The sequence below is a fragment of the Zingiber officinale genome, chromosome 3A (genome assembly GCF_018446385.1).
Source record: "Zingiber officinale cultivar Zhangliang chromosome 3A, Zo_v1.1, whole genome shotgun sequence".
Taxonomy (NCBI): domain Eukaryota; kingdom Viridiplantae; phylum Streptophyta; class Magnoliopsida; order Zingiberales; family Zingiberaceae; genus Zingiber; species Zingiber officinale.
Window position 1 is genome coordinate 52,166,898 of NC_055990.1, and position 26,951 is coordinate 52,193,848.

At 38.9% G+C, this 26,951-nt stretch overlaps 2 long non-coding RNA genes across 3 annotated transcripts; both read right to left on the reverse strand.

Moving 5' to 3' along the window:
• Window positions 1–5,928: 5,928 nt before the first annotated feature.
• On the reverse strand, window positions 5,929–7,680 carry LOC122051881. The gene is made up of 3 exons (XR_006131584.1): window positions 6,671–7,680; window positions 6,187–6,276; window positions 5,929–5,996 (listed from the first exon to the last, which is right to left on the reverse strand). It is a non-coding gene; the product is annotated as an uncharacterized LOC122051881 (long non-coding RNA).
• An 86-nt stretch (window positions 7,681–7,766) lies between these two features.
• Window positions 7,767–9,538, reverse strand: LOC122051880. Of its 2 annotated transcripts, none has more exons than XR_006131583.1 (5): window positions 9,433–9,532; window positions 9,182–9,305; window positions 8,447–8,553; window positions 8,305–8,375; window positions 7,767–8,116 (listed from the first exon to the last, which is right to left on the reverse strand). It is a non-coding gene; the product is annotated as an uncharacterized LOC122051880 (long non-coding RNA). The 2 variants fall into 2 exon arrangements; XR_006131581.1 differs by having other exon boundaries at window positions 7,768–8,116; window positions 9,182–9,294; window positions 9,433–9,538.
• Between the last annotated feature and the right edge of the window lie 17,413 nt (window positions 9,539–26,951).

The following is a 26,951-nucleotide window of genomic DNA, read 5'->3' on the forward strand; positions in this document are numbered from 1 at the left end:
AGAGTTCGAATCGGGAATCCACTGACCAGGGGTGGAAAGTCCTAGAGAGTAACGACATGGCCTCGTCAGTCGACGATATGAGAGGTCGCCAAATGGGCCGACGACATAAGGGTCGACGGTCAACGACCCGAGGGTCGCCCAATGGCCGCCAAATGGGCCAAGAGGGCCGGTCGTTATAAAAGTTGTAACGACCCGGCCCTCTTGGCCCATTTGGCAGCCAATTTGGCGACCCTCGGGTCGTCGACCGTCAGCCCTTATGTCCTCGGTCCATTTGGCGACCTCTCATGTCGTCGACCGATGACCCTTGGCCGTGCCGTTACTCACTAGGACTTTCCACCCCTTGCAGTGGATTTTTGCCTCCCCCAGGATTCGAACTCTAAACCTCCAGGCTTAAGTATTAGAGTTTATGAATCCTGGTAACCAAGTGAGATCATGGGATGGAAAGTCCTAGTGAGTAATGTCACGGCCAAGGGTCGTCGGTCGACGACATGAGAGGTCGCCAAATGGGCCGACGACATAAGGGCCGATGGTCGACGACCCGAGGGTCGCCAAATGGGCCGTCAAATGGGCCAAGAGGGCCGGGTTGTTACAATAAAAAGGCGTCTTTTTATTGTAACAACTCGGCCCTCTTGGCCCATTTGATGACCCTCGGGTCGTCGACCGTCGGCCCTTATGTCGTCGGCCCATTTGGCGACCTCTCATGTCGTCGACCGACGACCCTTGGCCATGCCGTTACTCACTAGGACTTTCCACCCCTGGTCAGTGGATTTTTGCCTCCCCCAGGATTCGAACTCTAAACCTCCAGGCTTAAGTATTAGAGTTTATGAATCCTGGTAACCAAGTGAGATGAGGGCCATCTCACTTGGTTACCAGGATTCATAAACTCTAATACTTAAGCCTGGAGGTTTAGAGTTCGAATCCTGGGGGAGGCAAAAATCCACTACAAGGGGTGGAAAGTCCTAATGAGTAACGGCACGGCAAAAGGTTCGTCGGTCGACGACATGAGAGGTCGCCAAATGGGCCGACGACATAAGGGCCGCTAGTTGGGCCGCCACAAGGGCCGCCCAAGAGGCCAAAAGGGCCGGGTCGTTACAATAAAAGGCGCCTTTTTATTGTAACGACCTAACCCATTTGGCGGTCCATTTGGCGACCCTCGGGTCGTCGACCATCGACCGTCGGTCATGCCGTTGCTCACTAGGACTTTCCACCCCTAGCTAGTGGATTTTTGCCTCCCCCAGGATTCGAACTCTAAACCTCCAGGTTTAAGTATTAGAGTTTATGAATCCTGGTAACCAAGTGAGATGATCTCACTTGGTTACCATGATTCATAAACTCTAATACTTAAACCTGGAGGTTTAGCGTTCGAATCCTGGGGGAGGCAAAAATCCACTGGCTAGGGGTGGAAAGTCCTAGTGAGTAACGACACGACCGACGGTCGAAGGTCGACGACCCGAGGGTCGCCAAATGGGCCGCCAAATGAGCCGCCAAATGGGTCAGGTCGTTACAAATATCTAGCTCCAAGAGTAGTACCACTTATCTTCATTGTCATGCCGGACTAAGTCCACCTGCAGGGTTTACATAACAATCCTTATGAGCTCCTCAAGGGGACATCATCAACCTAGATTACTAGGACACAGTTTCATTCTATAATCAACAACACACCATATAAATAATATAATTTCTCAACTTATCGGGCCTATTGATTTAACGAGCTAAATCGCACCCTTTGATAAATTAAAAAAATAAATATTAAGTATATGTGCTTGTTATTATATCATGATTAAGAGTACACACTTCCATAATAACACAGGTTTTGTTCTTTTATATAGTCAGTATAAAAAGAAACTACCTCAAATGGTCCTGCTCAATACACTTATAGTGTACTAGTGTAATTTATTAGTCTAGATAAACTAATATCTAATTACACTACAACCACTCCTATGGTTTGTGCCATTCCATCTTGGTTATGAGCAACTATTTATAATTTATAAGGAACTGATAACATGATCTTCTGTATGTGACACCATACATCATGTTATCTATAATATAAATTAATTGAACGACTACACTTAGCATAAATGTAGACAAATAAACAATGTGATTCTTATTTCTAAATAAATGTTTATACAAAAAGCTAGGCTTTTAGTATACATTCCAACATGTTCCTAGTGTGGCATCTGTTGGTGCAGGAAGCATCCGACGATTGAACCTAAGTTTTGATAATGGCAAAAGGATTCAAAGTTAAGATTCTCTGTTATCTAACGTGGTTAAATAAGGTTCAGGAAAGTCCTAACTGCGGTTAGGTAAGGGAAAATCCTAAGGGGGGGTAACCTTAGGTCCTAGGGGGTGGTAACCCTAGGTGAAGGAAAATCCTAAGGAGGGGTAACCTTAGGTCCTAGGGGGCGGTAACCCTAGGTGGAGGAAAACCCTAAGGGGCGGCAACCTTAGGTCCTAGGGGGCGGTAACCCTAGGTGGAGGAAAACCCTAAGGGGCGGCAACCTTAGGTCCTAGGGGGTGGTAACCCTAGGTGGAGAAAAACCCTAGGGGGCGGTAACCCTAGGTCCTAGGGGGTGGTAACCCTAGGCGGAAAGTCCAGTCGGTCTGGAGGGCCGGACTGGCAACAGGTAAATCTCCTGAGTGGAGTAGGTGAGGACGCGTTCCCCACAGAGGGAACAGTAGGCGTCGGGTCGACCTAGGGTTTCCGGTTAGGAAATCCGAAGTCAGACCCGGACAGTCCGGAGACTGTCATAATTTCATATTCATACTATTATTTTATGTTAACTTTGTGTTGCAGGTATTTTTGGATTAACATACTTGCAGGTACCAAAAACACAAAGAAGAACTCGGATGAACAGTGTCCGAGCTTGGAGGCGCCTCGGGTGCGAGCCAGGAAAAGGCCAGCGCAGCAGACTGGAGGCGCCTTGAATGGAGTTCAAGGCGCCTTGGACCGGAGGTTGAAGGCGCCTTGGATAGGCTGAAGGCGCCTTGAACCAGATAGAGTTCGACCAGGTCCGTGCTGATCCATGCGGGTGACTCGGCTCGTTCAAGGCGCCTTAGTGAACAGTATAAGGCGCCTTGAACACCCTTTATAAGGGGTCTCGAGCAGCAGCACCAGAACAACAACTTCCAAGCAATCTTTCTGCTACAAGCTGCTCACGAGACGATCCCGAAGTGCTGCTACGAGACACTGACGACCCGGAGCTCCGAAATCTTCAGATTACGATATTGTCGTCGGTATAACTGTACTTTTTCATTATACTTAACTGTAATACTTGTACTCTTGTCGAACTTATAGTTGTTGCCCACGGAAAGCGATCAAGGATTGCGGGCCTTCGAGTAGAAGTCGTCACAGGCTCCGAACGAAGTAAATTCTCTTGTCTTTCTGTGTGGTTGTTTACTTTCCACTGCGTTACTTCTCCGATAGATTTTACGATTCCGATAATTGAACGATTTTAGCCACGAGCGCTATTCATCCCCCCCCTCTAGCGCGTCTCGATCCAACAGCATCTACTCCAATGGTTGAAAATATAGATGTCAACACCTGGCAATAGGGCATATGGACCTGCCCCCTAGTGATAATGCTAGATGTATGAATAATGTTATGAAATACACACAGTGCAATATCAATGTCCAAGTGTCGATATAATGTATAAAGAAAAAAGAATGGGATGGGTGCATCATAGTAATATCTCGAGATGTGACTGACAGAATATAGGTAGTAAGTGTTGGTGCAATTTTCACTAATGATCTAACTCAGACTTTGATAAATGATAAGTGGATTAAAGTTAGAGTGTTATGGTCTAATTGCTTTACCAAGTGTGTAGGAGTTGACGGGTGTGGAGGACCTAATACTAGGATGAAATCTAGCTAGGTCCGCAGGACCTGATAGTTGGTACAAAGTCTAGATAGGTCCGTAGGACCCAATATCTGGTGGGAAGTCTGGTTGGGTCCATGGGACCAGACAACTGGCTAAAGTCCAGTTGAGTCTACGGGCCAGACAACTGGCGGGAAGACCTGGTAGGTTAAATGCAAGTTAAGAGACTGCAGTTGGTAAGTAAGAGGTAAACAAATAGAGGAGAGATCCAGTGAGGACACATTCCCGGTTAAGCGAACTATAGGCGTCAGTCCAACATAGGTCCATTTGGAAAATCTAAGTTGAGACCTTGACTAAATCCTGGTTTCGAGGAGACAGGATCTAATTATTACCATCTTACTGTATTATGCTAACTTTATTTTGTAGGATAAATATATTTTTATTTCCTAAGACTAACTCTTTTTTACAGGGAAGATGGCTAGAAAAAAGAGTGGCAAGGCGCTAAGAAGGCATCCGAGGGCCCGAACTCCCGGCGCCCATAGCTAGTCCGGGTGCTTCGACCATACTTACCGTGGTAGTCTGGGAAGGCACCCAAGCGGCCCGGGTGCCTGAAGTTTGTCCAATCACCCGAACTAGAAATTTCATCTCGAAGCTAAGTTGGAGCTCGATGACTGGCTGAACCCACATCAAGGGTCCAAGCACCCAGAGGGGATCCAGGCTCCCGAAGGGGATAAACTTGATAGATCAAGTTTCAACGAGAGATCACCACGTCAGCAACGGTCCAAGCACCAAGAGGGGTTCCAAGCATCTGGAATAGCCCTATAAAAAGGACTTCGACTAGCAGCTTCAAAACAATAACTGCTATAACTTTTATTCCTGCACGCTACTCTAAAAAAGCTCCTACGACACTGTAATACTCCACCGACAACCGGACATCAATCTTTACTTAATTTTCTCTATTGTTGGTAACCTTTCATTATAGTTCTTATACTTCATTATTGTAACTTTTTAACCTATTAGTGATTGCCTAATGAAAGGACTCAATGAGTGCAAACCTTGGAGTAGGAGTCGTCTAAGGTTCCAAACCAAGTACAAGATTTCTTATGTTAGCGTGTATTTTTATTTTCTTTATTCTGCTGCATAACTTATTTTAAATCGCTATTTTTGATGAACTCTATTCATCCCCTCTAGTGTCTCTATGATCCAACAAGTTGTATCAAAGTGAGTACCACTCTGAATTAGTGCTATCACCAATCAAGCAAGGGATGATTTTCAAACTTACTTTTAATATTTATTTTTTAGTTTGAGCTTTTTGATACACTACAACAAAAACCTTCATAGACATCGGTTTTCCACTGGTGTCTATTTGATTTTCGACCGATGTCTATGAAGCCGATGTTAAAAGTCTGTCATTTTAGACATCGGGTTAAAACCGGTGTAGTATCACTTAACGACACCGGTTTTCAAATCGGTTATTAACCGGTGTAGTATCACTTAACGACACCGTTTCATCAACGGTGTAAAACCGATGTAATATTGTATGTTAATAACACTAGTTTTGGCAGCGGTAAATGACCGATGTAATATTACTTTATAACACCGGTTTTACATCGGTGGAAAACCGATGTAATATGTATATTTTTTAACAGCACAGATTTGATTTTAAAACCGATAATAACAAAAAAAAAAATACACAAATATTCACAAATTGTACAAATATTCTTCATTCAATAATATCCATAAAATACACAAATATTCACAAATTATATAAATAATCTTCTTACAACAATATCCATAAAATACTCAAACATTCTTTTTACATTAAAAGCTAGCTAATAGATATCAAAATCAAGGTAGAACATTCTTTTAACACATCAAGGTGGAACCGCACTTCAAATGTAATCTAGCATGCATTCAGCCCACTCGAACTGCACTTCATCAATTTCAACTCTGGAGTACTTGAGATTTGTAAACTGTAAAAACACATAAATCCACCATATGTCAAATAACTAAAACAAATGTGTACATGTATCAAATAAAAAATATAAGATCACAAGTGCTTGTCATAAACATGCTTACCAGCGTGTTGAAACCTATTCTGTGAATGGTGGCTTCGAATGAACTTCACGAGCAAGACCAAAATTTGCTATCTTCACAAAGTCCTTGGTTACCAATAAGTTCTCTACAAAGGTCATAATCTAGTTTAATAGAATGCTAACTTCACCAGAATAATTATAGGTGCATAAATCACATTTAACAAAATAAATGCTAATACTAGATAACAACGTTGTAGGAATAGATATGTTAAGAGCACACAAATGAATCTTTATAGGGATATTTGGTTAAAAGCGGAACTAAAGAGGTACACCTACCTCCCATGTCAATAAGTCACTTCCTCGAGTTGGATATGGCTTTTGCAAATCTAGCTCCATATAGAAGGTGTAGAGTTTGATATCTTGAAGCTGCAAATCCAATCAGAAGTAGGATTAGTGTGGTAAGCAAGACATTGAAAATCCCATTAATAGACACATATTGGCCATGAGAACCCTTGTTCTTGTCATTGAAATAAGGTGACTAGGAATAAAATAGGCACTAGGAATGACTAAAAATAAGTACAACTAAAATTCATAATTAGGATATCACTAGGAACGACAGTAGTGAAATAGTCTCCTTTCCGATGCCAATCAATTTTTGTCACAACCTGCAAAGCAAAAGAATGAATAATAGAAAGGTAGTGGCAAAGAACATTATAAAACTAAAATTATTAATAGGTTGCAGCTTAGGAACACACGCAATATAATTAAAGAAGGAATCAAATATAAAACTGCTTTATTGCATAAATTCCTCAAGCCGAACCTTATTTTCTCCCCCATTTTCTTTGGCTTCATTTTAGAACACTTGCCGTGCCAATCACAACCTTCCGCAACGATCCAATGTTTAGAAAATCTTAAAATATCATCTTAAGCATGTTTTCTTAGGCTTCATTTTAGACCTGTCTTTTGTCGGCCTACTAGCAATGATCTTTAGCAAAAACAATAAACTGACTGCAAGCTGTGCACCTAATCTCATTATATGATAATGCAACAATCAAGTTGGAAAAAATTATACTAGATGCCATATCTGTATGACAAAACATTTCAAAGATATTTTTGTAAATCCATTTAGGTACATCAGTACATATTTGCTTTCATCCACATACTGAAATGTAAAAAGGATGAAGCAAAGCTGTCAACCTTTGGTCATATTGTTTGTTCTTATAACTGAATTGTAAAGATCAAACTTGTTAACAGATAGTGGAGGGAAGAAAGTGAAGAAAGCTTGCAGAAGCTACAACCAAATTCAGCTACAACACACACAGAAACATCAAACAATGAACAGGACAACTGGGAAAATTCCACACAGAAACATCAGTATAAAGAATGAGTCACGACTCCAACATCTAAGACAGCATCATCTATGGAAACATGATACTAGTGGAGTTGAAACTTACAGGATAGAAAATTCAACAAAAAAAATAAAACAAAGCCATCATGTGTCTCAAAGTCAAGGTTCAACATCATAAGAAATATGCATACCAAACTTATAAGTCGTTGATAAAATTAATTCTTGACAATAAGGATACTAGTTGGTGCTTACAGGTAAGGGGTTTGCGGAAATGAATTGGTCAAAAAAGAATAAATTATCAAGCAAAGAACATGAACTTGCTACCGTATTCATGTAGGATCAGCAAGTACTCACGTATCTTGACTCGAGGAGATTCTTCAAAGTTTCCTGGAGAATCTATCATTAGTGGCAATACAGTTTAATGACAGAATCTGCTCCAGCTGTGAATAGCCATGGCTGCCTCGGATGAAATTTACAATCTAAAACACTTGTTCAATTAATAAGTTAATGTTAGGTCTAAGATAGGCAGGAATTGCAATTTTTATTTGAGTTAGAAAGCCATAGTTTCTTAATCTAGACGCGGTAAATGAAAAACAAGGAAAACAACAAAGTTTGCAACACAACTGACCTCTGTCATTAAACTGAGAGAATTTGGTATGCCTAAACTTTTCAGGGCACTTTAGGTTTCATCCTGATTCCAGCCTCAAAGGCTAGGTAACTAGGTATAATGTCATGATTTTTATATATTTCCAATTTGTCAGTGTGTATTAGAAAAAAGAAAGAAACAAAACTGAGATATAAAATAGGCACTAGGAATGACTAAAAATAAGTACAACTAAAATTCATAATTAGGATATCACTAGGAACGACAGTAGTGAAATAGTCTCCTTTCCGATGCCAATCAATTTTTGTCACAACCTGCAAAGCAAAAGAATGAATAATAGAAAGGTAGTGGCAAATACTCTACCAATTAAAATAAAGTAATCCAAAGGATTAAGTCTATGTCTAGAAACAATTAAGGTAATTTGATGTGCCTATATTGAAATTAATTACTATACAGATACATATGTACTCTGAAGGGGGGATACACAGTGAATATAGCTCACCTTGCAATGCTTTAATCGGATGCAATCATATTTATCATCTCGAACCCATCTCACTGCTGGAGTGGTATTTCCTAAAGCACAGAATCGAGTGCCAACTGATCTGAACATAAACTAAAATAATATTATGAGTAAAAACACTTACCCTCATCCTCCTCTAGTTTTGATTCCTCCACATGAAGCAACTCCTTGACCCTTGCTTGATTCTCTGCACTTCCCAATCCAATATCTAAAATAAGCACATCGCATCCTCTGAAACAATGTGTAAATGTATGTCAGAAAGAAGCAGGGTGGAATTAGGCATCGAAAACTGAATTAAAAAAAAACCCTAGAGGGTGGAAATTAAATTACAAAAACCTGGAGGAAATGAACATACAAAAGAAACGCTAACCATAGGTACGGCTCCCTTCTTTTAACATAACCATATTAAATTTATATTCTAACATAAACCATCCAATATCTAAATTCCCATTAGATCTTCAAGGTTACAATCTTCCATAATCACCTAACATGAAACCTAAATGTCATTGAAACCATTTCAGATTCAGGTTAATCTTTATTTACAACATTCAATTACCCAATATAACAACTCTTATCCTTGTTAACTAGTAACACATCATACCCTTAACCTCCAACACCAGAACAAACAAATTCTTATTGACTCTGCCGTGGATCCAGCTCAAAACACACAGGATTCATTAGGTAACATCTACTGCAACTAATGATCGCACAAGGGTAAGGAACAAGAACTAAACCGTACCTCAATCCCCTACAAACAGAACATTACATAGTGCATCTTCACTAGCCGGATCAAGAAGAAAGAATAACAAGAAGTCATCAAAACAACCTGTTAACAACAACAACAGATCGACCTCATTACCTCTGCACCCTTCAATCACCGGAGACGATCACTGATACGAAGAAGAGATCGATCCAACAGAGCTGTGGTGGCCGGGACCAAAATACCAGTCTCTGCTTCCCAGAAAGAACCACCTGAATCAACACTAGAAAGGATCAAGGTTCGAATTCACAACCAAAACCAAACCCTTACCTCCAAGATCGAAGTTAGGGCAACGACTTGTTCTTGCCGACGAACAGGGACAGAGATCGGGAAGGAACAATCGTTGTTACCTCCTCCAAACAATCGATGCTGGCCTGATCCAACGCCGATGCACTTGGTTCCCTCCCGACAGCCGGCGAAATCCACCGATCGAGATCCGTCCCCGTTGTTCACCGAGATCAGAGAAGGGAGGAAGGGATCGGGGAGAAAGAAGGTTCGACTGTAACTAACCTCTCTTCCTCTCAATGCTCCAAGGTCCGCTCTTCGCCGGCGCCACCGAAAGAAGAAGAAATCGCCGGTCTCGGTCGCGTGAAGTCCAAAGTCGCGAGAAGGAGAAAGTCGGGGGAAAAGAAAAGGCTTCGGCGCTTTATAGAGAGGTTAACCCCAAACCCCATCCTCAACCTTTAGCAATCAGACGATTAAGAAGAATGAAAAGAGGAAACGAGAGGTTTTGACCGTGTACCCAGCGAGCGAAGAGGCCGAGAAGGAGAAAATGAAGCACGGAGAGCCTTTATGCCTGCAATTTTAGGGTTTTAACAGGCAGACATACTTCGTTATTCTTGTACTGCACTCGATCTCTCTGCTTCAGAAGAAGGAGACCCCTTTACACAAGATCAGAGATCTCGGTGTTATTCTCTCTTCCTTCGGATTCCCTCATGTTGCCGACCAACCATGCCATGGTGGTCGTGGGCGTCCTCTAGCTGTTCGGATCTTGTCGGCCCCTACCTTAGCTGGGAAGAGCGAAGAGAGGAAGGAGGAGGAGGAGGAGGAAGAGAGGATCGGACGAGGAGGCAGAATGGAACGATTTATACTGCGATTTTGCTTAGGATCGAAGCAGGTGGTTTTGATCCTAAGGGGCGTCGATCCAGGAAGGGGAAGAGATCCAGGAAAGGGAAGAGGGAGATGAGGCTGAGAGAGATGGTCGGAGGTTTAGGTTTAGGTTGAGAGAAGGGGCGCGATATTGGTTTAGGTTTGGAGGGAACTTTGTGAAGTGTTATAAATTTTGGTTGGTGGAAAAATTAAATTATTATTTTTGGTTCATTAACATCGGGTTTTAAAAACCACTGTTAAAACCGATGTCTATTAACAAAAAAAAAAGGCGCTCGTAGACATCGGCTAAAAAACCGATGTCTATGAGCGAAAATCTGCGCTTATAGACACCGGTTTTTGGAAAAACCGGTGTAAAATACTCAAACACATCGGTTTTTGCTTAAAACTGTTGTTGTTCCACCGATGGCTATGAGGCTTTTTCTTGTAGTGATATAATCTAAATTTGGTACAATTACCTCTTTAGACAATTTTTTTTTCTGTTACAAAATACTTTGAATTGGTGCAACACCAATCGAGTTTTAATACTTTTATTATCTCCCATACTATTTACACCAAAATCAAGTCTTGGCAATATTTCTATGTTTTTCTTTCAGAAAGTAATGGCCCAAAGAGAGGGATACAACAACGTTCACCCCCCTCTTCAACGGGGACGACTTTCCATATTGGAAGAAGCAGATGGAGGTGTACTTAAAGACCAACATTGATCAATGGTTCATCATCCGATGAGGATACAGGGCGCAGATGGACGAAGTAACAAAAGTATCGATCAAACCAGAAAGATGAAATCTTGATGACAAGAAAAAGGCTCAGATCAACTCAAAGGCAACAAACACAATCTAGTGTGGACTTACTAAGGAAGAACTTAACCGCGTCGATCCATTCTAGTATGCCAAGGAGCTTTGGGATAAACCGATCAAACTACACGAAGGCACAAGGGATGCAAAGGTAACGAAGCATGACTTATTATTAAATAATTTGTTTAACATTAAAATGCATGATGGAGAAACAACACTCAGCTACACATAAGAATCAAGGATATTCTGAGCGGGATCTACATAATCGGTCACCAACTAGAGAACAGAGATATAATCTGGTATACCTTGAACTCTTTTTACTCGAAATGCCCTTTGTCTGACTAGTCTTCACCACTATAGTAGATGCCTATAAAGTTTTGAGGAATTTGAATAAAATAGAATTAGATGAAATATTTTCTGAACTTGAGCTCCATGAACAGACTAACTCAAAGCAAGTTGAGAAAGGTATAGAATTTTTTGCAGGTTCATCAAAAGAAGCCAAGTACAAGAACAAATCAGAGCCAGAATCTGAATTTGACACAAAAGCTGATAAAGAACAACTAGTGAACATGGTCAAAAAAATATTCACTAGAAGGAAGAACAACTTCACGAAGAAGGACCCATAAAAGGTGATCAAATTAATTGAAGTGAAGGCGAAGATCACATGCTATGGGTGTAACAAGAAAGGACACTACAAGCACGAGTGTCCAAAAATGAAAGAGGACAAACCCAAGACAACTAGAAGAAAAAGGACACTCAAGGTGACATGGGACAAATCGTCTTTAGAAGAATCGGACGTCGAAGATCAGAAGCATCACAACTACCATGCGCAGATAGCATCCAGACCAGAATAAAAAAGCAAGTTAGAACAAGACGACAAATCTAAAGACAAATCAAGGCATGAGTCCGCACTCATTTTCGAAGGTTCGAACGAGGTATCTTCTATCTTAACTACTAAATTTTTTAGAATAATTGCATGTCTGAACAAAAAATTAATTAGATCTGAAAAATAAACTGAAACACTTCTTGAGAAAAATCAACACCTCAAGGAATAAATTAAAAATGAAAATCCAAATCAAGTTATAAAACTTGAGGAGGAAAATATAATTTTAAAAGGTGAAATTAATAAACTCAAAGGATTATTAGAAACTTTCACCACAATAACAAAAAAATTTAAACCTAATTCTTAATACACAAAAAACTATATACAATAAGTCTGGGCTCAGATATAAGTCCAGTTCTACAAATAAATCTTTCATCTCTTTAATAAATCAAAATTTATAACAAAACAAAGCTTGAGTTTCGAAAGCATGTCTAACCATACAAGTAGGACACAATCAATTTTATATACCTAAAAATAAAATTCATTAACTAAAACCAAATCTAACTAAATCTATTAGTTCAAACCCAAATCTAAAATGTAAAATGAAATCAAACAAATCAAACTCAAATTGAAAAACTAAATTTAAATCAAATAACTACAAAATTAATTTAAATTCAAATTACAATCAAGTTTACTATAACTATAAAATAAGTTGACATAAACATAAAATCTAAACCTAAAGCTTAATAATTCAGGGGGAGACTTCAAATTAGCTGACACCTTGAAAATAATAGTTTATCCTGCTGGGCAATTAGGACTAACTTAAAAAGAGACAAAATTTTAACCTGACAAATAACATTGGAGAAGTTTTGGATGATAGTAGGTTAGGAAAACTATGTCTATGCATGTCTAAGAACATATGGCTTTGACTTGGTGTATTTGGCTTAGTGGAACTAACTAAAGCTACCCCTTACTAATCCTTTCTGGTTATACCAAAGTTTTGTATTAATTCAGTAGATAGGAATATTTAAAAAATTTTGAAGGTGTGGTTACTCTAATGATGTCCAAGCAACTCACCCAGCTTAAAAGTTTATCCAAAAAATGTCTGTTTGTTGAACCCAAAGCTAAACTTGAATCTAACACAAGTTAAACCAAACCCTAAAATTTAACTTAACTCATCTCACAAAATCATAGGATCCCTTTGTTTGTAAACTTAGACTAGTGAGATGAATAAGGTTAAATTAATTTAAAATAAATTAAGTAAAAATAAATTAAATAAAAATAAATAAATAAAATAAAATAAAATTATGATTAATTCTAATTAATCAATCTGAAATTGAATAATTAAGTCTATTAAACTTATTAGTTTTCAAATAATTATAAGTATATTATTTTTACCTAAAAACTAAGACTTTAGGTTAAGGGAGAGGATATTTATTTGGATAATTTTCAAAGTCTAGGAAAATTATTTACTTATGTTTTCTAAAAATTTCCAATTTTTAGTGTTCAAAATTTATTTTGGCCTTACCGTAGATCAAACCCATAGAAAGCATGATCTTATAGATTTAGGAATCGAGCATCTCACAAACACACTAGGTTTACCTTGATTGTATATTCAAAAATATAGAATGACGTGAGATACGTAGGCCTTTTGCTTGAACTTCAGAGGATTATATTAGTGCATCAAAATAAGCCTGGGCTATAAATATAATAATACATTGATTAAGTTAAGTGATCCTGTCTGAAGGCCGAAGAGATGGCGTTCTGGCTCAAGTGGATGGCTTGTTGATGAATAGTTGACTCTTCGATGTGTAATGAAACTCCTCAACGATCCTACGCACAACTAGATGATCCCACAAAGTGTTAGTGACCAAAGACCAGGTAAGGAGTCCCTAGCAAGGCCCTCTGACGCTCAAGTCAGTACCGAAGAAGAATAGTAGAGGATGTCGATTGAATGTCTCAAATGCCAAAATTACGTACCTTGCCAACGGAGAGGACTCTCCTTTTTATACCACTTCTCACTATCTCCATGATCATGAGGTGGCTTCATGCATTATAATTTGTTAGGTTATTCCTCAAAGAGCTTCCGAGGAATCTTTTTTCTAACCATAGATGTACCTCTTTTGTTTTTTATAACTTAAACCCTCTTTGAAGTCATTGGAGGAGGATGCCATTATGGATGAATCATCCATGGAAAACAAGATAGCCTCTAAAGGAGGTTCCCAAGGAATATTCCCTGACAATTATGATAGGATGTTAAAATGTTGTATGTTACTTGTCTGCTAAATGTATCTCAGCCGATCCACAAGACCAGCCATATTGCTTGCCATTGTATCAATCTACTTTGTTATATGTTAAATACTACAAAGATCTATTCCGAAACTAATATAGTGCCCATAGTAGGCCAAAGCTTTATTCCAGAAGTAATATGATAGATTATGTATGTTAGAGCTTTATTTTAGGTAACTTAAACTTGGTCGACCTATGCCTAATCGAATGGATATGTAGAGTTTTCTAAGGATAAGTGTCTTTAAGTTCATTCGGTATTTGTCCTACCAGGCGTACACGGAGAGCCTTTTGTTTGATCGGCCTTTGTCTGGCTAGTCTTATACAAAGAGTTTTATAAGGCTAACTGTCCTTAAACCTGTCCGGTCATTACTTAGACAGACGTAGACAGAGAACCTTATGTTCGACCGGCCTTTGCCAGGCTAATCTTATACTAAGAGTTTTATGAGGCCAAGTATCCTTAAACCCGCCTAGTCTTTATCCGACCGAGCAAAGATGGAGAACCTTATGTTCGACTAGCCTTTATCCAACCAATCTTATACTAAGAGCTTTATAAGGCCAAGTGTCCTTAAGCCCGCCCGATCTTTACCCAACAAAGCGTAAATGGAGAGCCTTATGCTCGACCGACCTTTGTCTGACCAATCTTATACTAAGAGTTTTATAAGTGATGTGCACATATTTTATACACTTGTTTAGCATGTTTTGACGCAAATTCTTATGTTTTATACATGCTTTATCTATGCACTTTCATGTTCCTTGCATTACTTTTAGCATAGATACTTTTCTTTGTTCAAAGATCTATTTTTGTGTGTTTTATGCTTTCAGGAGTCAAATTTGGAAAAGAATTGATGTCCGTGGCTGATTCTATAACCAAATGGAGGAAAAATGACTTTGGCAATGAGTACCACACGACCTTGCAAAGGGGAATGGCTCTGGCCATGTGGTCATGATAGGGTCATGTAGCATCAACAATAAGGGAGAGTTCCTTGGTCGTGTGAGGTTACACGGACATGCCACCTTTTCCAGCCAGCCAGTACATGACCGTGTATGATTACACGACCGTGCAACCTTTCCAGAGTAAAAAAATGGCATGGCCGTGTGTGCCACACGACCGTACAACACTTCAAGAGACAAGAATTGGCCAAGCCGTGTAGTTTCACACGACCGTGTAGGCAGGCAGAAGTGGAACATAGCACGACCGTGGGAGGATCACACGGCCGTGTGACCTTAGCCGAGATGAGGAATGCCTTGACCGTGTGAATCTCACACGGCCATGTCCTGGGCCATGTGGCGCCCAAATGTCCTCCTCTATATATAGAGCCTCTTTCTCTTTGAAAGGGAGGAGGGCTCTCCCTTTGGGGAGATCTGTTCTTGGGCGAGTCTCCAGTGTTTGGAAGTTGATTTCTGTCCAAGATTCGACTCTAAGAGCGGAGGATTGGTTCCGAAGATCACTCATTGTATTGAGATAAGCATTCCTTTCTATTTTCTTGATTTGGATCGGAATGTCTTTAACCTTCTTATCTTCGATTCTTTCCTCACCTTCTATGGAGTAGAGCTTTTTTTCTAGGAAGGAGGGAGTACTTGTGATGTAACTTGATGTAAGATTCATGGATTTGACATCTTCTTGATTCAAGGATATTATTATGTTTTGTATCAATCAATCTTGTATGGATTGTTGTGTTTTGTGCATAATTACCATTTTTGATTGGTTGTTTGTATTTCTTGTGAAATCTTGTTGAGGAATTCGCTAAATTGTATGACCGAGGGGCGTCGTGACAGGGCTGCCCCACTAATGGACATTTTAGGGGATCACCATTAGGGGTAAAGCAAGAACCTACAAAGAAGTAGGACGGATTGATTTGCTTAACTCTATATCTTAATGTGAATTGATTAGTAATGCGTCTCTATGTCGTATGACTGAGGGGCGTCGTGACAGGGTTGTCTCACTAATGGACTTCAAAGGGATCATAACTCTTTGATTACTTAAGGTTTAGATGTGAGTCCTTGGTCGGTGTTTTCTGCAGAAGATAACTGGTGGCTTCTTACGAAAACATTACAATTGAGGACAAGAATTGGTAGATTGCATTACATCGATGAATATCACAAAGAAACCAAAACTCCTAGAACCTTTATACAACTAAATTTTTGCATTTTACCTTTACTTCTAATCTTTAGTTGTAAATGATCTTTTAATTGTTTGTTTAGCTAATTCACTTTTGAGACATCTTTAGTGATTATAACCAGTCCCTGTGGATTTAATATTCTTTTATTACTGATGACGTAACCGTACACTTGCGGTTCGTAACAAGTTTTTGGCGCCATTGTCGGGGACTACGCTTATAACATTAGAGATTATCAATTGAGTTAGACTAAACTTTTCTTTTCTTTTTTTACATCTAATTTGTAACTAGTTTTCTAATTCTGTTTTGTAATCCTTCATTGCATTCGTTCTTTGTTTTCATTCATTGCATTCTTTCATTCATTCATTACATTGTTCTTTAATTCTTTTTGTAAACCAAATTCTTTCTATTCTTTTCTTTTCTTTGAATAAAATTCTTTAGTCTTGTTCTTGTATGCGAAGATCTAACTTTACAGGAGATCTACTTCCTCTTGATCCTGGGATTGATAGAACATTCCATAGAAGGAAAATCTTGCAAAGACTTTAAGAAGAATAGGAGAAACTCAAATATGACATTCAAATCATTGAAAGATTATGGAGCTCCAAGGTCTGCCCTTGAATTAGGGCCAATTGTTCATCAAAACATTCAAGTGAGAAATTTCAAGCTCAAACCATCCTTTATCTCAAAAATTCAGTAGTACCAGTTTGGGGGATTAAAGGGAGAGAATCCTTATTCACATCTCATGGAATTCCACAGATATTGCAATATAGTGAAATATGAGGAGGTTCCGTATGATATTATTCGATTATTGGTTTTTTCCTTTAGTCTTAAGGATGCTACAAAGAGGTGGTTTAATACTTTACTACCTCAGAGTATTAGAACCTGGAATGAGTCAGAGCAGAAATTTTTGGACAAATATTTTTCACCACAGAAGACCATCCGCCTGAGAAATCAAATTCTGAACTTTAAGCAACTTAAAGGGGAGGAATTACATTAAGCCTAGGAGAGATATTCATCCCTTTTGCACTCGTGTCCACATCATGGCATTGAGAAATGGTTAATAGTACATTTATTCTATATTGAACTCTCTTTCAAAAATAAGAGTCAGTTGGATTTAGCATCTGGGGGTTCTTTCATGAAGAAAAGCTTAGATGAAGCATATGAGATAATTTACAGGATAACATCAAATATTAATGATTGGTTAGGACAAGATTTAATGGCTTCCTCACTTAGTGCATCTGAAAATAAAGGAAAAGAAGAATGTGAAAATAAGCTCGAGGGAGGCATCACTTTGAATCAAGAAAATTTCCAAAATTTATTTCCCTGGTGTGGTGAATCTCTATCGAAAATGTTTGGTAAAGGGATAGCTTTAAATGACTCTTTTGAAAAGGCAGATTGTCTGAATATTTGCAAAGAGGTTTATGAGGAGAATTTAGAAGAAGAATATCCAAAAGAGGAAATAAGGTTGTTAGAGGAAGACTTAACTTTGTCGGAAATTACACCCCCACACCTTGAATTAAAGTCATTGCCATCTAACCTCAAATATGCATTCCTTGGACCAAATTTCACCTTTCTAGTTATAATTAATGCAAATTTAACTGAGCCAGAAACACAAAGACCGCTTAAAGAATTAAGATTGCATAGAAAAGCCATTGGGTACACCATTGATGATATTAAAGGAATTAATCCTTCTCTCTACATGAATAGAATCTTACTTGAGGAAGGATATAAAAGTTCAATTAAACATCAAAGAAGGTTGAAACCAAATTTGAAAGAGGTGGTAAAGAAAGAGGTACTTAAACTTCTGGATGTCGGAATCATTAATCCTATTTCAGATAGAGAATGGGCGAGTCCAGTGCATGTAGTCTCAAAGAAAGGAGGAATGATTGTGGTCAGAAATGAAAATAATAAATTAGTTCTAACACGAACAGTTATGGGGTGGCGAATGTGTATTGACTATAGAAAACTGAATAAAGAAACTAGGAAGGATCATTTTCCTTTACCATTCATTGATGAGATGCTTGAAAGACTAGCAAAGCATTCATACTTTTGTTATTTAGATGGTTATTCAGGTTTTTTTTTTCAAATTCCAATTCACCCTCAAGATCAAGAGAAGACTACATTTACATGTCCTTTTGGAACTTTTGCTTATTGTCGTATGCCATTTGGACTTTGTAACGCCCCAGCTACTTTTCAAAGGTGTATGATGACAATTTTTTCTGATTTAATAGAGAAAATCAAGGAGATTTTTATGGATGACTTCTTAGTTTATCGGAATGATTTTGATACTTGTTTACAAAATCTCTCTATAGTCCTTCAATGGTGTGAAGAGGTGAACTTAGTATTAAATGTCACTTTATGGTTAAAGAAGGAATTGTTTTGGGGCATAAGATATCTGAGCGTGGGATTGAGGTAGATCAAGCTAAAGTGGAAGTGATAGAAAAGTTACCCCCACCAATTAATGTGAAAGGAGTAAGAAGCTTTTTGGGGAATGCTGGATTCTACAGGCGGTTTATTAAAGACTTCTCAAAAATTTCTAAGCCACTTATGAATTTGTTGAATAAAGATGTTGAATTTTGTTTTGATGATGATTGTATTGAGGCTTTCAAAAACAATTAAAAGTGCCCTTATCTCAACCCCAGTAATCCATGCACTAGATTGGGAGCTTCCATTTGAAATTATGTGTGACGTTAGTGATTTTGCAGTAGGAGCAGTTCTAGGGCAATGAAAGAACAAGATTCTACATGCAATTCATTATACGAGTAAGACACTTGACGCAACTCAAGTAAATTACTCTACCACAGAAAAGGAATTCCTAACAGTAATTTTTTCAATTGATAAGTTCAGATCCTATCTAGTTGGTTCAAAGGTGATAGTATACACTGATCATGCAGCTAGAAGGATGTTAAACCAAGACTTATCAGATGGATTTTACTTCTTCAAGAATTTAACTTGGAGATTAGAGATAAAAAAGGGGCAGAAAATGTAGTGGCAGATCATTTATCTAGAGTATGGCAGGATGAAGAAAAGAATATTGAGGATGATATGCCTATTAATGATATTTTTCCAAATGAGCACCTATTAGCATTAACTTATGTCAAAATACCTTAGTATGCAGACTTTGTAAACTATTTAGCAAGTGGAGTTCTTCCCCCAAATTTCTCTAGACAACAAAGGAAAAAATTTCTTTCAGATGTTAAAAATTATATTTGGGATGAGCCGCTTCTTTACAAGAAATGTAGCGATGTGATCTATAGAAGGTGTGTACCAGAGGATGAGGTTAAGGATATTCTATTTCATTGTCATTCTTCATCATATGGAGGACATTTGGGATGCTTAAAGACTTCTGCAAAAATTCTACAAGCTAGTTTCTTTTGGCCTTCTCTATTAAAGGATACCAGAGAATTCGTACAGTCCTGTGATCAATGCCAAAGGGCTGGAAATATTCCTAGAAGGAATGAAATGCCACTGAACTACATTCTAGAAGTTGAATTATTTGATGTATGGGGGATAGATTACATGAGACCATTTCTTCTTTCCTATGGGAATAGGTTTATTTTGATGGTAGTAGATTATGTATCAAAATGGGTGGAAGCTATTTCTTCTCCTATAAGTGATGCAAAGACAATAATCAAATTATAAAAAAAAGAAGATAATCTTTCCACAGTTTGACATACCTAAGGCAGTCATTAGTGATGGAGGGTCACATTTTATAGAAAAACAGTTTGAAAACATACTCAAGAAATATGGAGTAAATCATAGAGCAGAAACACCTTACCATCCACAACCCAATGGGCAAGTTGAGATATCAAACTGTGAAATCAAAGCTATACTAGAGAAAATAGTCTCCACTTCACGAAAAGGTTGGTCATTAAAGCTAAATGATACTTTATGGGCTTATCGTACTGTAACGCCCGCCCTCCCTGCTACTAAAGGGACGGGGCTACTTACTTACTTAACTATTCCAGGATACACATGCATATTTAAAATTTCTTTCTAGTAACGTAAAGCAGCGGAAATATCAAGAAGTTATACTGGAATGTAACATAATACACTTGGTTCATGTTAGTCATAACAAAAATAACATAAGCAGGTCTTTATTTGTCTTAGCCGAGCCATTGCCACACACATCTCCTTGCCTCTCCTGCAGCTCCCTTAGGTCATCCATTCCTTGCTTTTATCTGTGGTACAAGGAAAGTAAGCTATGAGCACACAAGCTCAGTAAGATCCTTTCCTACTCACAAAAAAAAACCGTATTTCATAGCATAGTCATATAAGCATATAACAATGGAGACATAATCATCTAACATTATATCATGTGAACATAGCCTCCTATCATATCATATCATTAAGGAAACATCATACTCTTAACATATCATAAATAAAGGCATCATGTAATGTGAATCATAGAAGCATAACATATCATCAGGTCATATGAATCGTAAACAAAACATCTCATAACATCATGTCCTATAAGTCATAAGAGTATGGCATAACATCATGTCATATAATTCATAAAAATCATATCATTTCATGAATGGGTGCATCATGTAGAATGTCTTTTTAAAACATATGTCATGACAAGTGCAAGATGTTTTTAAACATATCTTTTGATACTTAAACATAATATCATCATCATGAGGGCCCGGCTTGTACCACATACATACATAAATGGCGCAATCCCTAGGACAGGGTAGCTAGCCCCGAACCTACTAGGGATCTAGACCCGTTCATAGTCCGTCGGCCTAGGGGCGTACTAAGGAGCCCATCCCTTTTTACTAGACCCGTTCATAGTCCGTCGGCCTAGGGGCGCTTATGGAGCCCACCCTTGGTACAAGCCATACAAAGTAAAATACATGTCGTGCATATCATATCATCATAACTGTCATATCATATCAACATAAATGTCATGCTCTTGTCTTAACATGAAGAGTGCTCTTAATCCCAACTTAAGGGAAGAAACTCTTAGCCATTTTCTTATCATATCATAAGGCATGCATACTTGGGCACATAGCCATCATAAAAATCATTTTCATGCCTGGTTCATAAGCTTACATAAATGAGCATACAACATATTTGAAATCATACATACTTGGGTACATAGCCATCATAAGAATCATTTCATGCATGGTTCATAAGCATACATAAATGGGCATGTTACTTGTCTTATCATAAAGCATGCATACTTAAGCATAAAGCACATCATAAGAGTCATCATCATGCATAGTTCATAAGCATACTTAAATGAGCATATAATGCATCATAGGAAAACATAATCATACATGGAAAACATTTACTAGCATCTCCTAATTCATATCCTAGTATGTGAGACACCTAGCAAAATCATAATTGGGTCTCTAACTCTAATTCCATATAGTGGCCGAAAGTCACCATGCTTGGTTCTAGATTACAACATCATATAAGCTTGTGAACCTTAGATAAATTTCAGATCATAACTATAAAATATCATGAGCATAAGAAGTTTAGGTTCTAAGCTTCCTAGGCCTTTTAACTTAGTTGTGGCCGAACCTTTAAGAACATGAAACTAAGTTCTATACAAGCATAAGGATACCAAACTAACTCCATATCATATCATAAGGGGATCCATGAGCTTTCTAAGTTTAAATTTAAACTTCCTTGAACCCTAGAATATAGTCATGGCCGAAAGTTCATGAAAGGGAAAAGTAAGCTCTAACAACATACAAGCATGAATATTGAATTACATTCATATCATATCATGAGAAGATTCATGTGCATGCTAGGCTTTAAATTTAAACTTCCTTGAACCCTAAAATGTAATCATGGCCGAACCCTTACAATGAAGGAGATGAATTTTTTTTTTGAGCAACATACAACATAAATATTTAGCCAAGTTCATATCATATCATAAGGAAGTCTATAAGCATGTTAGATTAGGTTTTAAGCTTCTTGAAACCCTAAAATCTATCATGGCCGAAACTTCAAGAAAAAGGAAATAAACTTCTAAGCAACATACAAACATGAATACCTAGCCAAGTTCATATCATATCATAAGAAGTCTATGAGCATGTTACATTAGGTTTTAAGCTTTTGAAACCCTAAAATCTATCATGGCCGAAACTTCAAGGAAAGGAAAATAAATTCCAAGCACATACCAACATGAATACCTAGCCAAGTTCTTATCATATCATAAGGGAGTCTATAAGCATGTTAGGTTAGGTTTTAAGCTTCTTGAAACCCTATACCCTATCATGGCCGAAACTTCAAGGAAAGGAAATCAAATTCCAAGCAACATACAAACATGAATACCTAGCCAAGTTCTTATCATATCATAAGGGAGTCTATAAGCATGTTAGATTAGATTTTTAAGCTTCTTAAAGCCCTAGAATATTCATGGCCGAAACATATAAAGAAGAAGATCAAGCATTAAACAACATCCAACATAAATCTTTAACTAAGTTCATATCATAACATAATGAGATCCATGAGCATGGGTTTCTTTTCTTTTATTTTTATTTTTAAGCCTTCTAACCTTTCGGAAATTTCGTAAACGACTTTTACCACAGGTGAGGGAATACTTACATCCTTGTGTTTGATTTCCTTAGGGAAGTAATCTTGATTGTGGAGCCTTCCTAAAGTGGAGCCCTCCTTTGTTTGGGTTTCGGCAATGGAGGTGGGGAAAAGGCTTGGTCATGGTGAAGAGAAGGAGGGAGGAGGAAGAGGAGAAAAATGAAATCTCTTCTTTAATTCCCTTTTTATTCTACATGAGAGGAGGAAGGGAAAATGCACTTTTCCTTCTCCTTTCTTTTACTCACTCTTAATGAAAAGAAGAAGCAAGGCTCATCTTTTCCTTGAGAGGAAGAAGGCAACTCCAACTTCTCCTTCTAAGTGAAGAGAGCCTTCACTTCCTTATCTTTAACCATGATTTCCCTTTCCTTTCTAACAATAATTACTCTTGGTCTATTAGTTAACTTATTCATGTATTTAGTGAGAGATCCAAGGTTCAAGTCCTAAGTCTTGTATCTTTTTTTTTTATTATTCCCATTTTATTTTTGGCTAATGTTTACCTAAGACTTATTTTTATTCATGATAAAAATATCTAAAAATCTTGCTAAGTACCCTATGGGTGTTACAGTCCTCCATACCTCATAAAAGTTCGTCCTCGAACTTAAAATAGCTCCGGGTACTTTCGGTGGTCTACGACTTCCTGCAGAGTGCATCAGCTACTCTGTTCGCTTTTCCCGGATGGCACAAGATCTCGCAGTCATAGTCCTTGACTAGTTCGAGCCATCTTCGTTGTCACATGTTCAGGTCTTTCTGTGTAAAGAAGTATTTCAAACTCTGGTGATCTGTATAAATCTTACACTGTGCTCCATATAGATAATGCCTCCATTTTTAAGAGCAAAAACCATGACTGCTATCTCTAAATCGTGAGTGGGGTAATTTTTCTCATGTTCTTTGAGCTGCCTAGAGGCATAGGCAATGACCTTGCCATTTTGCATGAGTACCGCTCCGAGTCCTAACCCAGAAGCATCGCTATACATATCGAATCCTTCGTTATCTTCCGGAAGAGTAAGAATGGGAGCACTGGTCAGTCTCCTTTTCAATTCTGCAAAACTCTTCTCACAGTTGTCTGTCCATTCGTACTTCTTATTTTTCCGAGTAAGGGCCATCATCGGGGCTGCAATTCTGGAGAAACCCTCTACGAATTTCCGATAATAGCCTGCTAGTCCGAGGAAACTCCTGATTTCGCTGGCATTCTTGGGCCTATTCCAGTTACTGACAGCTTCAATCTTGATTGGGTCTACCATTACCCCATCCCCAGAGATAACATGACCCAAAAATGATACTTGGTCAAGCCAAAATTCGCATTTGGAGAATTTCGCATACAGTTGCTTTTCCCGAAGAATTTGTAATACTATTTCCAGGTGTTTGACATGCTCTTCTTGGGTTCTCGAGTAAACGAGGATGTTATCGATGAAAACTATCACAAATTTGTCGAGATATACTGAGAACACTCGATTCATCAGGTCCATAAATAGAGCAGGAGCATTTGTCACTCCGAAGGGCATTACTACGAACTCATAATGTCCGTATCTTGTCCAGAAAGCCGTTTTCGGTATATCATCTTATTTCATCTTTACTTGATGATAGCCAGATCTCAAATCAATTTTAGAGAAAACGGTGGCCCCCTTCAACTGGTCAAACAGATCGTCAATCCGTGGTAAGGGATATTTGTTCTTGATTGTAACTTTATTTAGCGCTCGATAATCTATGCACATTCGCATAGACCTATCTATCTTTTTAACAACAGTACCGGAGCTCCCAATGGTGAGTGACTAGGGCGGATAAGTCCCTTGTCGAGTAACTCCCGTAGCTGTTTTTGAAGTTCCTCCAATTCAGCCGGCGCCATACGGTAAGGTGCTTTAGAGATCGGCTTTCTACCAGGAATTAATTCGATCTCAAACTTGATTTCCCGGTCAGGTGCTAATCTTGGTAATTCTTCAGGAAATACCTCCGGGTAATTGCATACAATTCTGACATCTTCCGGCTTCAGTTTTTCTGTCTGGCTTGTATCAACCACATAAGCTAGAAACCCGGTGCATCCGTTGTTTAACATCTTTCGTGCCTTTAAAACTGATAGAAACTTTTTAACTTCTTTCTTGGTTTCCCAATAAATTCGAAGGTCGGTTCTGCTTCAGGCCAGAAAATTACTTTTCTTTTTCGGCACTCTATTGAAGCCCCGTACTTACTCAGGAAGTCCATGCCCAATATAATATCATAATCCTGCATGTCAAGCACTATCAGATTATAGTAGAGCTCTCTGTCTGCGATTCTGATGGGTGCGGCTCACAGTATATGGGTGGATGGCATCACATCTCCCGAAGGTAAAGTCGTTAAGAATTTGCAATCTAAGGCTTAGGGTGGCATGTCTATCTTTCCCGTGAAAGGTGTAGAAATAAACGAGTGTGTTGCCCCAGTGTCAAATAGTACAGTAGCATACTGATTGAAAACAAATATCTGACCTGTGACGACCGTAGAAGCATTGGCCGCATCCTCCTTGGTGATGGAGAAAATTCTGGCATTCGTCGCTACTGGCGGAGCTTCCAGTCTCCCTTGGCTTATCTGCGGGCCTTCTATCGCAGCTTGCATCAGGTGTAGCTGTGGGGGAGCACCTCTGTTCTGAACCTGCGGAGGGGGAGGAGTCTGGATCTATGTAGGACAGTTTCTGGCCATATGTCCTTCCATTCCACAGCTGTAGCATCTATTTGTACCTATATGGCATATTCCGGGGTGTTTCTTCCCGCAGGTGGTACACTGAGGAAACGTGAGTTGCTTGCTTGCTGGACCACTCTTGGAATCATTCCATTGCTTCCTCTTGCCACTGTGATTTCCTTTCCATCTGGTTCGGGTACTTTGAGATTTCTGTCCTCCCGACTGAGTTTGATTCTTGCCCTCATTCATCGCCTTTTGATAGTGTTCCGTGATCAGAGCACTGCTGATTAATTCTTCGACGGTCTGCGGTCTATTAACTCCGCCGGCCACGTTCAGGGCTATCTCAAGTCTGAGCATCTTCAGCATAAGTCTAACCCTTTCTCTCTCCGTGCTGACCAACTCTGGGCACAGACGTGCTAGGCGGTTGAATTTCTTAACAGCTTCATTGACCGATAGATCACCTTGCCGGAACTCGGTAAACTCATCATAGTGTTTATTTGTGACTCGCATATGGAAAAATTCTTTAAAAAATTCCGTCTCGAAGTTTGTCCATGTCATCTGATTTATTTGTCTTTTTGCTTTCACTCTGTCCCACCACATCCTGGCATCTCCGGTAAGGTAGAATGATGCGCATTTGACCTTTTCGTGTTCAGGCCAGTCCAATAGCTCCACTATGATCTCCACAGTCTTGAGCCAGGCTTGGGCATCCCATGGTTCACAGTTGCCAGAGAAAGCCTCCGGTTTCAATCTTTGCCACTGAATTAGATATGCCTCCTGACGAATTCCTGGAGCTGGGCCTACTGGTGGTACCGGTACTGGTGGTACTGGTGTAGCTACCGGCATGATTGGTATTACGTTCTGATTTCCAAGTGGGGTAGCAGTATTCCCCTATTGATTCATTAGAGTAGCGATTATCTGTTGTTGTTCCGTAACCTGACGCTGGAGCTCAGTGACTACATGCATCAGATCAGGTGGAGGTACTATCTCCTCTGCTCTGGTATTGCGTCTTCTAGCCATGCTTATCTTTATGAATGACAACAAGGCTAGCATAAGTTATCTTTAATTCTATCCAGACTAAAATAAGTTTATTATTATTCTTAACTAAAAACCTAGTATGAGTTATTGTCGTTCCTATCCTACCAACAGGCATCCTTAGACTAAGCCATCAATTATAACAAAAGATAAAATAACAAGCATACTTAAATTAAGACATTACTTTTCATGCACAAAGCATAGAATTTTTTAGTTGGAGCGGCAGGAAGAGACTTGATGTGTGTGCAGTGGGAAGGCTAACCTGGCTCTGATACCAAACTGTAATACCCGCCCTCCCTGCTACTAAAGGGACTGGGCTACTTACTTACTTAACTATTCCAGGATACACATGCATATTTAAAATTTCTTTCTAGTAACATAAAGCAGCGGAAATATCATGAAGTTATACTGGAATGCAACATAATACACTTGGTTCATGTCAGTCATAACAAAAATAACATAAGCAGGTCTTTATTTGTCTTAGCCGAGCCACTGCCACACACATCTCC